This window comes from Patiria miniata, unplaced genomic scaffold, assembly GCF_015706575.1.
Source record: "Patiria miniata isolate m_02_andy unplaced genomic scaffold, ASM1570657v1 HiC_scaffold_13, whole genome shotgun sequence".
Classification (NCBI taxonomy): domain Eukaryota; kingdom Metazoa; phylum Echinodermata; class Asteroidea; order Valvatida; family Asterinidae; genus Patiria; species Patiria miniata.
Genome location: NW_024037051.1, coordinates 14,070,892 through 14,086,917, shown reverse-complemented (window position 1 = coordinate 14,086,917; position 16,026 = coordinate 14,070,892). Strand labels below are relative to the sequence as shown.

General features: G+C 38.9%; 1 protein-coding gene across 3 annotated transcripts in view; it reads right to left on the bottom strand.

Moving 5' to 3' along the window:
* LOC119721365 (rho GDP-dissociation inhibitor 1-like) overlaps positions 1–16,026 on the bottom strand; it is a 42,783-nt gene that overhangs the window by 26,323 nt on the left and 434 nt on the right. The window lies entirely within an intron of this gene.

Genomic DNA, 16,026 nt, shown 5'->3' with positions numbered 1-16,026 from the left:
ATAAGCAATAAAATATGCTCAATATTTTCTAAAAAAAAGAAGAAAAAAAAGGATTTTGTGGCTTTTTGGTTTTTGCAGGGCATAATACAAGTTTGCTCTGTTATTTTTTGGTCCCATTTTAATAGTTTATCAAATTAGGCAGCTGCTGAACGGCAGAGAGGATTTGCAACCGCCCCCTCTAAATCTGATACTGTAGAAGGAGGCTTGTTGGAAACGAGAGGCTGCAATTATTGTCCATTTGTCTTTTGTTCTTCCTCGTTTCTACTCATGAATATTAATTTGTGAAGACAATTTATTTTAAAGCCAGCCATCCAGTCAACGTAATAGAAGCAGAAAAAAAGCTGCCTAATATGGGAGACGTGATCCACTTTTTTTTGGTTCACATTATGACTACTCAAAAACATAAGCAGTGTCGGTAGACTTCAATTTGGAATTTGACAGAGCCTCTGAGTCCCTGGAGTTTATGTAACATATGCTTATCATCTAAAAATACATATTTTTTATTACGTTCTGTTGAAACTAAACTGGTGAGGTACCATTGCAATCAGTTATGGCGAAAAAAAGAGAAGTGTATGAAATAAAATAATTCTTGTTATTTCGCCCTGGGGTTGTGGTGCGTGTGCCCTTGGGCAAAGCACTTAATTTGCCACTCATTTGGCCCACCCAGGATTTTTTTTGTAGTGGGGCAAAGCAAATTAATTGTCCCCCAAAATCCTTGTATTCTCTCTAGCATATTTTCAATTGATCATTTTGTTTTTGGGTGGGCGGGGGACATTTGCCCACCCCACCCCCAGTGACACCCCTGCAGACGCCCATTTTGTTAAATGTGTATTAAATTAATAGCAAATATGACTTAAACTAGGCAGGAGGCACATGTCGTGCAATGTTTAGAATTCTGAAAGAAAAGAATTGAGAAAAAAACCTCTTCCATGCAGGCACAGATGAAGTCGCACAGAAAAATGAAGGATTATGGGGTATATTGCAAAAGTGGCATTTTAGTGTTTGAATCCACATGTACATAGTATATATAAACACATGCACTGGGTTCAAAACTACATGTAGTGATGAAAGTTTGCCAATTTATTCTCGCAATAAACAAATGAACCCTGTAATCCCTCATAATTTTGTACGAGTTCATCGGCGCCCTAAGACAGTCCCTGCATGAAAGAGATTTCTTCCTGCTCTTTTTCTTTAAGAACAACGCGTGGTAAATAAATGTAGGGCCTATGGCCTTGTACCCCTTTTGAAACTCCCGCACTAATCCTATTCAAAGTGAGCAACTGCATGGGCTGGCTTTCAATTTTCATTGTTGTTGCATTCGATTTCAATTTGCATTGTTGTTGCATTCTAAAGTCTTTATTACGAATGACAAAGTTTACCGTACAGAGGAGCCAGTTGATTTCTACAGCGTGTAGCCACAAACTTTTCTGTCGTAAACTCAGTGCAGAACTTTATTATGCCCATGCAAAAGAAAAACCCATAAAAGCCATTTTATGATGAAATTAGCATATGTTGCATAAAATCCAACGACGTTAGAGGCTCCGTCAAGTCTACCGTTGTCGTAAATTCAGCGCAGAATTTTATTATACCCATGCAAAAGACCAAGAAAAAAAACAAAATAAAAGCAATTTTACCTTAAAATTAGCATAATTATGTTTCATAATCTTTAACGACGTGAGACGCTCTGTCAATTCTACCAATGTCGTAACTTTAGTGCAGAATTTTATTATGCCCATGCAAAAGACAAAAAAACAAAAAAAACAAACCAGCCATTTTATTTTAAGATTAGCATAATTCTGTTGTATAAACTCCAACCACGTTAGAGGCTTCGTTAACTCAACCAATAGTCCCAACTGGTTGTATGCTTGAGTAGCCATCCATGCAGCACCAGATGTGCGCTTCCTGATAGGCCTACAAGTCTTGCCCAGGTAGCAACAAGTTCAACTGCAGGTTGTGTGATTTTCTTTGTGAAAAACACAGAGTAATGGGTGCAGGGTAAAGGGAGGGGTAATGTGCAGTTCAATTATGATTAAGTCACTGTAAACACAAGAAAATATGCCAGCCCGACCACTCTGCGTTTGTAACTCAACCATTGCGAACCTCTAGTTTTCATATTGATTTTGCCATAACTCTCGTCCTACATTGCTTTTTGGGGTACTTTAAACAACAATTTGTCCTTTTACATTGATTTCATCATTATGCTAGTCCTGGGTACCTTTCTAGGTCCCTATGTTTCCCAAATTTGCCAAATGCCGTATAATAATCTTCCCATACGAACGGACAAACCGCCAGCACCACCATCACTACTTGAGGTCATCAGATGTGGGTGTAAGAAGCGTTCTTTCGTTTTGGACGGTTAGTCATGACGGTTCGTGACAGCTCGTCATGACGGTCGTCGTGGCAAATCACATTCCTCGCTAAAACGAAAGGGCGTGATCAATGGATCTTGGCCAATCAACTGGCTCCTCTGTACGGTAAACTTTGTTGTTCGGGAATAAAGACTTTAGATTATTATTCAAATAATTATGGAACGCACACACACACCTACCTGCCAGGGACTGCCACGTCGAATGCCATGGGCGTCGCCAGGATTTTTTTCTAGAGGTGGGTAATGCACATTTCGCCCCCCCCCCCGAAAAAAAAACAACAACAAACAAATACCTGTACTTTTTCCAGCATATTCTCAATTTATCTTTTTTCGAGGGTGGGCATGGGGGCATTTACCCACCACTCTTTTGATGATAAAAAGTAGTAATTAAATAGTAAAGTCTGTCAGGAGCAAGTGTGGCCCATTGGGCCATGGGCAGCGCCGGCATTTATCTCCGGTTTTAGAGAATATTTCTATTTCCCCTGGATGGGATGCTAGTCCATCGCAGGTTACTCCACAGCTAATACCGGCACCCATTTATACTCCTGGTTGGAGAGAGGCAAGCGTGGATGAAGTCTGCCCTAGCACACAACATAATGGCCAGCACCTGAATTCGAACTCCTGACCCTCTGATCATGAGTCACAAACCCTAACCACACTACGGCACAAAAAGGAGTTTGATCACTGCTTGCTCAATTGGAAGTTGGTTGCTGCCTCGGCAAATAATATGGAAGACATAATCTAACTTTTGAAGCGCATTTCTGGTGCTGCACATGGCTACCCGAAAATAAAAACGTCAAACTTCAATTTGGAGATTGACGGATCCTCTAAAGTCCTTGGAGTTATTGTAACACATGCCTGTCATCTAAAAATACACAAAATTATGGCTGTTTTGTCTTTGCACAGACGTAATAAAATTATATTCTGAATTATCGAAAGAACGGTTCGTGGCTAGACTGTACGAATCAAATTTTCTGCATAAGCAATAAAATATGCTCAATATTTTCTAAAAAAAAGAAGAAAAAAAAAGGATTTTGTGGCTTTTTGGTTTTTGCAGGGCATAATACAAGTTTGCTCTGTTATTTTTTGGTCCCATTTTAATAGTTTATCAAATTAGGCAGCTGCTGAACGGCAGAGAGGATTTGCAACCGCCCCCTCTAAATCTGATACTGTAGAAGGAGGCTTGTTGGAAACGAGAGGCTGCAATTATTGTCCATTTGTCTTTTGTTCTTCCTCGTTTCTACTCATGAATATTAATTTGTGAAGACAATTTATTTTAAAGCCAGCCATCCAGTCAACGTAATAGAAGCAGAAAAAAAGCTGCCTAATATGGGAGACGTGCTCCACTTTTTTTTGGTTCACATTATGACTACTCAAAAACATAAGCAGTGTCGGTAGACTTCAATTTGGAATTTGACAGAGCCTCTGAGTCCCTGGAGTTTATGTAACATATGCTTATCATCTAAAAATACATATTTTTTATTACGTTCTGTTGAAACTAAACTGGTGAGGTACCATTGCAATCAGTTATGGCGAAAAAAAGAGAAGTGTATGAAATAAAATAATTCTTGTTATTTCGCCCTGGGGTTGTGGTGCGTGTGCCCTTGGGCAAAGCACTTAATTTGCCACTCATTTGGCCCACCCAGGATTTTTTTTGTAGTGGGGCAAAGCAAATTAATTGTCCCCCAAAATCCTTGTATTCTCTCTAGCATATTTTCAATTGATCATTTTGTTTTTGGGTGGGCGGGGGACATTTGCCCACCCCACCCCCAGTGACACCCCTGCAGACGCCCATTTTGTTAAATGTGTATTAAATTAATAGCAAATATGACTTAAACTAGGCAGGAGGCACATGTCGTGCAATGTTTAGAATTCTGAAAGAAAAGAATTGAGAAAAAAACCTCTTCCATGCAGGCACAGATGAAGTCGCACAGAAAAATGAAGGATTATGGGGTATATTGCAAAAGTGGCATTTTAGTGTTTGAATCCACATGTACATAGTATATATAAACACATGCACTGGGTTCAAAACTACATGTAGTGATGAAAGTTTGCCAATTTATTCTCGCAATAAACAAATGAACCCTGTAATCCATCATGTTTTTGTACGAGTTCATCGGCGCCCTAAGACAGTCCCTGCATGAAAGAGATTTCTTCCTGCTCTTTTTCTTTAAGAACAACGCGTGGTAAATAAATGTAGGGCCTATGGCCTTGTACCCCTTTTGAAACTCCCGCACTAATCCTATTCAAAGTGAGCAACTGCATGGGCTGGCTTTCAATTTTCATTGTTGTTGCATTCGATTTCAATTTGCATTGTTGTTGCATTCTACAGTCTTTATTACGAATGACAAAGTTTACCGTACAGAGGAGCCAGTTGATTTCTACAGCGTGTAGCCACAAACTTTTCTGTCGTAAACTCAGTGCAGAACTTTATTATGCCCATGCAAAAGAAAAAACCCATAAAAGCCATTTTATGATGAAATTAGCATATGTTGCATAAAATCCAACGACGTTAGAGGCTCCGTCAAGTCTACCGTTGTCGTAAATTCAGCGCAGAATTTTATTATACCCATGCAAAAGACCAAGAAAAAAAACAAAATAAAAGCAATTTTACCTTAAAATTAGCATAATTATGTTTCATAATCTTTAACGACGTGAGACGCTCTGTCAATTCTACCAATGTCGTAACTTTAGTGCAGAATTTTATTATGCCCATGCAAAAGACAAAAAAAACAAAAAAAACAAACCAGCCATTTTATTTTAAGATTAGCATAATTCTGTTGTATAAACTCCAACCACGTTAGAGGCTTCGTTAACTCAACCAATAGTCCCAACTGGTTGTATGCTTGAGTAGCCATCCATGCAGCACCAGATGTGCGCTTCCTGATAGGCCTACAAGTCTTGCCCAGGTAGCAACAAGTTCAACTGCAGGTTGTGTGATTTTCTTTGTGAAAAACACAGAGTAATGGGTGCAGGGTAAAGGGAGGGGTAATGTGCAGTTCAATTATGATTAAGTCACTGTAAACACAAGAAAATATGCCAGCCCGACCACTCTGCGTTTGTAACTCAACCATTGCGAACCTCTAGTTTTCATATTGATTTTGCCATAACTCTCGTCCTACATTGCTTTTTGGGGTACTTTAAACAACAATTTGTCCTTTTACATTGATTTCATCATTATGCTAGTCCTGGGTACCTTTCTAGGTCCCTATGTTTCCCAAATTTGCCAAATGCCGTATAATAATCTTCCCATACGAACGGACAAACCGCCAGCACCACCATCACTACTTGAGGTCATCAGATGTGGGTGTAAGAAGCGTTCTTTCGTTTTGGACGGTTAGTCATGACGGTTCGTGACAGCTCGTCATGACGGTCGTCGTGGCAAATCACATTCCTCGCTAAAACGAAAGGGCGTGATCAATGGATCTTGGCCAATCAACTGGCTCCTCTGTACGGTAAACTTTGTTGTTCGGGAATAAAGACTTTAGATTATTATTCAAATAATTATGGAACGCACACACACACCTACCTGCCAGGGACTGCCACGTCGAATGCCATGGGCGTCGCCAGGATTTTTTTCTAGAGGTGGGTAATGCACATTTCGCCCCCCCCCGAAAAAAAACAACAACAAACAAATACCTGTACTTTTTCCAGCATATTCTCAATTTATCTTTTTTCGAGGGTGGGCATGGGGGCATTTACCCACCACTCTTTTGATGATAAAAAGTAGTAATTAAATAGTAAAGTCTGTCAGGAGCAAGTGTGGCCCATTGGGCCATGGGCAGCGCCGGCATTTATCTCCGGTTTTAGAGAATATTTCTATTTCTCCTGGATGGGATGCTAGTCCATCGCAGGTTACTCCACAGCTAATACCGGCACCCATTTATACTCCTGGTTGGAGAGAGGCAAGCGTGGATGAAGTCTGCCCTAGCACACAACATAATGGCCAGCACCTGAATTCGAACTCCTGACCCTCTGATCATGAGTCACAAACCCTAACCACACTACGGCACAAAAAGGAGTTTGATCACTGCTTGCTCAATTGGAAGTTGGTTGCTGCCTCGGCAAATAATATGGAAGACATAATCTAACTTTTGAAGCGCATTTCTGGTGCTGCACATGGCTACCCGAAAATAAAAACGTCAAACTTCAATTTGGAGATTGACGGATCCTCTAAAGTCCTTGGAGTTATTGTAACACATGCCTGTCATCTAAAAATACACAAAATTATGGCTGTTTTGTCTTTGCACAGACGTAATAAAATTATATTCTGAATTATCGAAAGAACGGTTCGTGGCTAGACTGTACGAATCATAATTTTCTGCATAAGCAATAAAATATGCTCAATATTTTCTAAAAAAAAGAAGAAAAAAAAAAAGGATTTTGTGGCTTTTTGGTTTTTGCAGGGCATAATACAAGTTTGCTCTGTTATTTTTTGGTCCCATTTTAATAGTTTATCAAATTAGGCAGCTGCTGAACGGCAGAGAGGATTTGCAACCGCCCCCTCTAAATCTGATACTGTAGAAGGAGGCTTGTTGGAAACGAGAGGCTGCAATTATTGTCCATTTGTCTTTTGTTCTTCCTCGTTTCTACTCATGAATATTAATTTGTGAAGACAATTTATTTTAAAGCCAGCCATCCAGTCAACGTAATAGAAGCAGAAAAAAAGCTGCCTAATATGGGAGACGTGATCCACTTTTCTTTGGTTCACATTATGACTACTCAAAAACATAAGCAGTGTCGGTAGACTTCAATTTGGAATTTGACAGAGCCTCTGAGTCCCTGGAGTTTATGTAACATATGCTTATCATCTAAAAATACATATTTTTTATTACGTTCTGTTGAAACTAAACTGGTGAGGTACCATTGCAATCAGTTATGGCGAAAAAAGAGAAGTGTATGAAATAAAATAATTCTTGTTATTTCGCCCTGGGGTTGTGGTGCGTGTGCCCTTGGGCAAAGCACTTAATTTGCCACTCATTTGGCCCACCCAGGATTTTTTTTTGTAGTGGGGCAAAGCAAATTAATTGTCCCCCAAAATCCTTGTATTCTCTCTAGCATATTTTCAATTGATCATTTTGTTTTTGGGTGGGCGGGGGACATTTGCCCACCCCACCCCCAGTGACACCCCCGCAGACGCCCATTTTGTTAAATGTGTATTAAATTAATAGCAAATATGACTTAAACTAGGCAGGAGGCACATGTCGTGCAATGTTTAGAATTCTGAAAGAAAAGAATTGAGAAAAAAACCTCTTCCATGCAGGCACAGATGAAGTCGCACAGAAAAATGAAGGATTATGGGGTATATTGCAAAAGTGGCATTTTAGTGTTTGAATCCACATGTACATAGTATATATAAACACATGCACTGGGTTCAAAACTACATGTAGTGATGAAAGTTTGCCAATTTATTCTCGCAATAAACAAATGAACCCTGTAATCCATCATGTTTTTGTACGAGTTCATCGGCGCCCTAAGACAGTCCCTGCATGAAAGAGATTTCTTCCTGCTCTTTTTCTTTAAGAACAACGCGTGGTAAATAAATGTAGGGCCTATGGCCTTGTACCCCTTTTGAAACTCCCGCACTAATCCTATTCAAAGTGAGCAACTGCATGGGCTGGCTTTCAATTTTCATTGTTGTTGCATTCGATTTCAATTTGCATTGTTGTTGCATTCTAAAGTCTTTATTACGAATGACAAAGTTTACCGTACAGAGGAGCCAGTTGATTGGCCAAGATCCATTGATCACGCCCCTTCGTTTCAGCAAGGAATGTGATTGGACAGGACGACCGTTATGACGAGCTGTCATGACGAACCGTCATGACTAACCGTCCAAAAACGAAAGGACGCTAGAAAGACTTGTGTGAATAGAAACTGCACGTGCAGAAAGTATGGTCTCTCTTGTTCAACTGCTTGCACTGAAAACCGTGGCACTTGTTGTGCCAACTCGCCACCACCAGACATTGATCCTAGGCTGCTGAAGATTATAGTCCGCCACATAAGTGTTCATTCTAAGATACAATGATGTACGTGTAGATGATAACAATCAGACTAACATTGCATGCAAGCCAATATGGATGATAGGCCGCCAATATGAATCTTTGTGATATTTCTGTATTCATAACTGAACTTGGATTATCAGGAAAAGTACAATTGTTTTCTCTCTTCACAGTAATCATGTAATGATAAGAAGTTAAGCTACGCTTTCATTTCACTTACTATTCCGTATTTTGTATTTTGAGTTGCATATTCGAAAGTGATATTGTTAAGTGATTTAGCGAGAACCACTTAAATAATTGCGACTTTAACTATGATTGTGTTTTTATTTAATTGACTTGCTACTTGTTCCTTTTTAGTTGTTAAGAATTAGTATTTAACTTTGTCATACTGTTCTTGGATGAAGATTACTCAATATGTATCTTTCGCCTCTTAAATCAGACTCAATAAAAGTGCAAAACCTGATGAATAGTTACCCCCGCAACCCATTTTCCATGGCCTAAGTCCCAACATGGGTCCTAATTGTGCTGTAACTTCAACTTTACTTTACTTTATTTGAATTCATGCAAATTAATATAAGGCATTTATGCAAATTATTATACGGCATTTGGCAAAGTTGGGAAACATAGGGATCTCGAAAGGTACCCAGGACTAGAATAATGATGAAATCAACGTCAGAGGAAAAGAAAATGTTTTGTTTAAAGTACCCCAAAAAGTAATGTAGGACGAGAGTTATGGCCAAATCAGTATGAAAATCATATAATTAGTGGCCATTTTGAATTTATGCAAATTAGGCATATTTCCACCACTTGGATTTTTTTGTTTTACTTTTTTTTCGGGACCATATAAAGATGCTCTGTGGTGTGATACATAACTGAACTAGAAGTTATTAGGGAAAATTCAATTGTGGCATGTCCACACATGACAGCCATAATTTTAATTTTAATTTATATGCAAATTAATATACGGCATTTATGCAAATTATTATACGGCATTTGGCAAAGTTGGGAAACATAGGGATCTAGAAGGGTACCCAGGACTAGAATAATGATGAAATCAATGTAAAAGGACAAATTGTTGTTTAAAGTACCCCAAAAAGCAATGTAGGACGAGAGGTATGGCCAAATCAATATGAAAATCATATAATTAGTGGCTATTTTGAATTTATGCAAATCAAGCATATTTCCACCACTTGGATTTTTTTGTACTTTTTTTTCGGGACCATATAGAGATGCTCTGTGGTGTGATATTTATGTATACATACATGTAACTGAACTAGAAGTTATTAGGAAAAATTCAATTGTGATGTCAACACATGACAGCCATAATTTTAACTTTAATTTATGCAAATTAATATACGGCATTTATGCAAATTATTATACCGCATTTGGCAAATTTGGGAAACATAGGGATCTTGAAATTTACCTAGGACTAGAGTAATGATGAAATCAATGTAAATTAAAGGACTAAAATTGTTGTTTAAAGTTCCTCAAGAAGCTAATAGTATGAGAAATATGACCAAATCATTGTGAAAGTCCTAAAATATGCGGCAATTTTGGATTTATGCAAATTAGGCATATTTTCACCACTTGGATTTTTTGGACTTTTAGTATGTCATTTTAGGGACCTTAAAGAAATGCACTGTGGTAAAAAAAATTCTGTTGCAATTTGTTTGAGGTCAAACCTTATATTGCCTGGACTAATAATGCGCTGTCTGATACAGAAGCAGGAAGGTCCGTTTCATTATGAGAGAGGTATTCACTGGGGGGGGGGGGGGGGGGGGGCAGGTGCAATGTTATTATCAATGAAATCCAAGATGGCAGCTATTTTGAAAAATCCAAGATGGCTGCCATCCATCTGGGATACATCATCAGCAATGGGTCATTAAGATTACTAGGTATCAAATGTATGGGGTTTGCCACCGAAATTGACTTCGTACGACATTCGATTCCAAATTTAGAGGGAACATTCAATTGGTACATGTCCACACATGGCATCCATTATTTTAACTTTAATTTAGGCAAATTGATATACGGCATTTATGCAAATTATACGGCATTTGGAAAATTTCGGAAACATAGGGATCTTGAAATTTACCTAGGACTAGAATAATGAGTAAATCAATGTAAAAGGACTAAAACTGTCGTTTAAAGTACCTCCAAAATCTACCTAGATGAGAAATATGACCAAATCAATGCAAAAGTCCTAACATAAATGAGGCATATTTCCACCACCTGGATTTTTAAAGACTTTTAGTATGTCATTTTAGGGACCTTATAGAAATGCACTGTGGTGAAAAAAATTGTTTGAAGTCAAACCTTATATTGCCTGTTTTAGTGGTCGAAACGACACAACACGACAAGCCCGATTGCGCCTGTGATAATCAGGCAAACACATAAGCCACTGACACCGGTGCGGCCGCCATCAGTAAAGAAGACATCAAAAAGGAATTCAGAATGGTAAAGGATACCGTCTCACGAGTACAACTGGACTCTTCCTCATGCTGTGTGAGGGCCCCAACAGGTACCAATAATAAAACTGAGAGGGCACTTTACTTTCTGCTACAAAAGAGCAGTCGCTACGTAGAAACAGTTCTAAAAGTGCTTCAGCTAGCGTACAGCGACCTTCACAAGAATGAGAGTGTGGATCCAGAATTCTTGGACCAGCTGGCTGTAATTTTGAAAGCCAACTTGGACTACAATCAGCGTGAGTACGAGGCAGTTATTGTGGCATCACAATTCGACGAGGATACCTCCAAGTTGGTTCGCAGCTTTCAGAAAAACAATGCTTGCTTCTCTGATCGAGGGGTGAACCAGCTAAAATTAGCAGCAGAACTAGCCGCAGCTTCAAGAAAACCAACATCAGGGGCACGTTCAAATTGTAGGTTATATCCCCCCAGAGGCAGGGGTACTTATACTTATAGAAATTATGGTAGAGGTGTAGGCGGTCGTGGTCAAGGTAGAACGGATGTGTTCCATGGATTAGCAGCCAACTATCCTCCCAACCAACCTCAATATGGAGGAGAATAGTTCTCAATCATGCCACTCTCTAACTATTCCAAATGGCAAGAAATAGGTGCGTCTCCAACTGTTATTAGTTGGCTTCAATGTGGTGTAACGCTATCGTTTACCACTGACCCACCGGTGATTGAATTGCCTAACAGAAATTTTGTAAGTGATCAAATAACATTTTTTAATAGTGAGATTAAGAACTTGCTTCAGAAAGGTATTATTGCCAGATGTGCCTTTAAACCTAGAGTTGTCTCTCCACTGAATGTGGTACCGAAGAAGGGCAAAAACAAGTGGAGACTTATTATTGATCTTCGTGTTGTTAATTCTTACATTGATGCTCCCAAGTTTTCTAACGAGAAAATTTATGTTTATTCATTAGTGAAGAGTGAGGACCATTTAATTACGATTGATCTCAAGGATGGGTTTTATCATGTGCCTGTGTGTGAATCTCAACAAACCTTCCTAGGGTTTAAATGGAATCATAATTGTTATTTCTGGACCAGACTTCCATTTGGGTTAAATGCCTCACCTTACTTCTTTGCAATAGTTTACGACCGGTTCTTGAATTATGTTAGGGTCTAACAAACAAAAGAGGCAGGTTGGATGGGGCACTTCTTTGGCGCATAAAAACTACGTTTGTGGTTCGCGCTGTAGAATTATGGATTAAAGGATTACTGGTCACATATGATTGCCTGTGTTGATAAACACTATAGGATAAGGGATTCGGCCTTGTTTTTTTTTATTATTCCTATTATAATAATAATTAGTGTAATTAGTATACAAAAGATTCCCAAAGAGCGCCCTAAAGGCACTGTAGCTTGCAAGCGTTAAGAAACCTGTAGAAAGGATAATAGTGAGTAGTAATTACAGTTTTAGAGGAGAAGACAGAATACTTCGAGGGAAAGGCAACCGAATGAGGCAGGGAGAAGCCCGGCCACGTGTAAGTTGGCCCATGTGGAACTCGGACCCGGGTCACAGCGGTGGAAGGCGAGGACATACTGCTACGCCAACCTGACTGAAGTAATGGGAATGAGTTAATTTTTTCAATCTCGTCTGAGTTTTTGAAAGGTTAATTTAGAACAGGGACGCCCAAAACGGAAGTTATCCATTGAACACCTGTTCTTCTCATCCCGAAACCGATATGTACAGTCCTTCAAGTCGCCGTTGAAGCTCTGGGGATTAGCAGGACATTATGCCTTGTCGTCGTGTTGCTAATGTGTGCATGATGGCCAGCATTGGTAGGCTAATATACATTGACCCGTTCCTGAATCACACGTTAATTAAACTCCAAACTACAATGTAAAAATGTTTGGCAAATAATTCGTTGGGCGAAATATAAACAACGCAATATGTATTAGGCAATGTTGCCCAATAGTTAAACGTGTTAACTATTCGCCAATCGTTGGTCGAATAATCAACCCTTTTGCCCAGCTTTTTTTTTACAGAGCAAAAGCCACGACGTTCCGCCGCCCGCCGATATGGAAACGTTTTCCCGGATTTGTCTCATAAAAGAAGTTGCCCACATGACCGCTGTGTGACCTCCACGGGAGCTATGTGTGCACAGGGTCACGCGCCGCTGACCTCCACTGCAGGGTACTGCCATTGTGGGAATGGGTAAATAAACAATGGCACAATATGAGGGGACTGGCATAGTCAATGTAAATACAACAACTTGTAGAGAAATAATTCTACTTTGCACGACGAGAAAATCCGTGTGTTGAAAATGGATGGACTCTCGATGCCATTGGCATGATTGTATCACATCTTCGTCACTTACGCCCAACGATATTCACGACAAATCTCGGTTTAATCTCTCAGTTTTAAGCATGTTTTCTAAACAATACATAGAAAAAAGACACTTACCTCATTTCTGATAATGTTTGTAATGACATTTACTGAAACAGAAGACAGGATATTCTTGAAATCAACGCGAGATTACTGACGTCCGGCGAAGGCTAAATTAAATTTGGCGCGGCCTGTCGGAATAATACTTAACCCCTACAACTTTAATGGTACGATCCAGTCAAGACGACAGAAAAAAAGGCTTTAATTTCAAAACAATACTTTAAATTAAACCTAAAACTTAACTGATAGATTGCAAAAATAGTCCTACATATTACTTATAAATAAAATCTATACCAAACGTCGTAGAATTGTAACATTTGACGATGAAAGACGATGAGTAATAATTGATGACGTCACAAATGCGGTTTTGCGTGCTTGTGTCATCCGGGACCTGTAGATGAAAGGTCATTTCAGACGCTAGATGTGAATAGTCAATCCTCTCCAAAGCTTCGTTCCGACAAAATTATTCAACCAATCAAAACATGTTTTATATCGCCAGAAAGCTAATATGGGTCATTCCATGTCAGACCAACGCACTTTTTTACCTCATGTCTTCCGATTTTAATAAAAATTGCTGTGCTTGTAGGTCCTAATGAGCAATGAATACACACCAATTTTTAGCCCGATCCGACCTACCATGTGGTCAGGGCAGAAGCCACAAAAAAATGGCATTTTTAGAGTAAAATACCACCCTTTTGGTATAAATATGTCAAAACTATGGCAATTTTCATCCAATATATGTGAATTTGGTTTTAAAATAATGAGGATTGCATGCTCAAATCACTCTTTTTGTCAAAATAAAATTTTGTGAAAAGTAGGTCACGTGACCTTTAATATGCTATCGTGACCTTTGACCCAATTTTTGTAATAATGTATCATTCCGAAAATCAACGAAATAAAAATAACTTGCTAGAGCATGTCTTCCTCTATCAGAATCTACTAAAAATCAGTTGGGGTCTTCAAAATTTACAACTTTATGACTACTTTTGTACAGTTAGTAGGTTACAAATGAGTCAATTTATAGACTTTACATAAGAAATTCACCAACACAACTTACTATTCTGTTTCTAAAGTAACTAAAATTAATCTAGATTTTTATGTATAAAGTACAAAGCCAGGAAAAACAAAATTCCACCTTCTGATTCCAAAGAAACTGTCTAATCAGAATATCTGGACTCAAAGTGTGCTAACCACTAACAGTAACCAGGCCTTCACCCAGTACAGCGGACTCACGTCCAGGTGAAATTCACCTCAAAGGAACAAAATGCCAAGTCTGTGAGAGTCATTAAAGTTCAAGAAGCACAGTGATGAATGAGTAAAGGTAACTTTGATTGTAATATTAAGTATTATCTTCAAGCAAACTTGAATCCTAGACCCTGATTAGTCCATCTATAGCAACAACTGTGTGATTTTATATAATATTGCACAGCTATATTGCACCCCAGATATTAAAAATGTACGTGTACATATGTTGTGTTATTTCCTGCAGAACGGACCAAAACACTACATGTATGCACGTACATCTTCACTGCGTGTACGCATTTGATATCAAGTTTGCTTGAAGATAAATTGGTTATAAATCCCACTTGCGCTCGTGGAACACGGAATTATGTAGTGCATCGAGTGGCATATGGGTCACAGCAGCATTGCATTATTTCATATTCCAAGCGCGCTCGTGGGATAACTAATTATCAGTGGCACCCAGGAGGGGGGGGGGCCTTGAACCCACCCCCAACATTGTCAATTTGTTTGTTTGATTTTATTCTAGTTTTTGTTGGTCCAATCTTTTACAGAAATTTGAACAAAAAACGATTTATGACCCCCCCCCCCCACCAAAAGCCAAATCCTGGGTGCGCCACTGCTGATAATTTACACTATGAGTCTGGTTAGACCTCATCAGCCCTCAGAATGAGAAATTCACAAACCAAGATATATTTTAGTAACTTTAGAAACAGAATAGTAAGTTGTGTTGGTGAATTTCTTATGTAAAGTCTATAAATTGACTCATTTGTAACCCACCAACTGTACAAAAATAGTCATAAAGTTGTAAATTTGGAAGACCCCAACTTATTTTTAGTAGATTCTGATAGAGGAAGACATGCTCTAGCAAGTTATTTTTATTTCGTTGATTTTTGGAATGATACATTATTACAAAAAATGGGTCAAAGGTCACGATAGCATATTAAAGGTCATGTGACCTACCTTTCACAAAATTTAATTTTGACAAAAGAAGTGATTTGAGCATGCAATCCTCATTATTTTAAAACAATTTCACATATATTCGATGAAAATTGCCATAGTTTTGACATATTTATACCAAAAGGGTGGTATTTTACTCTAAAAATGCCAATTTTTTGTGGCTTCTGCCCTGACCACATGGTAGGTCGGATCGGGCTAAAAATTGGTGTGTATTCATTGCTCATTAGGACCTACAAGCACAGCAATTTTTATCAAAATCGGAAGACATGAGGTAAAAAAGTGCGTTGGTCTGACATGGAATGACCCATATACTGCATATTCATAAGCCGCTAGGCCCAAAGCAGCCTGATCACAATGAAACGAGTGAGGGCTCACGAAAGCGAGTAATGTGCAAGGAAACTCGCTGTTTTGCTAGCTCCCCCACGCAAAAACGACGACATTATGCAGGTTTACTATGTTTTTTCCAACGAAACTGAGGAACTTACTGGTATTATTTGTAGGTTTTGGATTTGATGAATAGTTATTCAAGTGACTCCCGAGCGGCCCAATGCTGGAAATGCAGCGCACTTTTTTTATAAAATCACTTTTTCATAAAAAATGCTCATT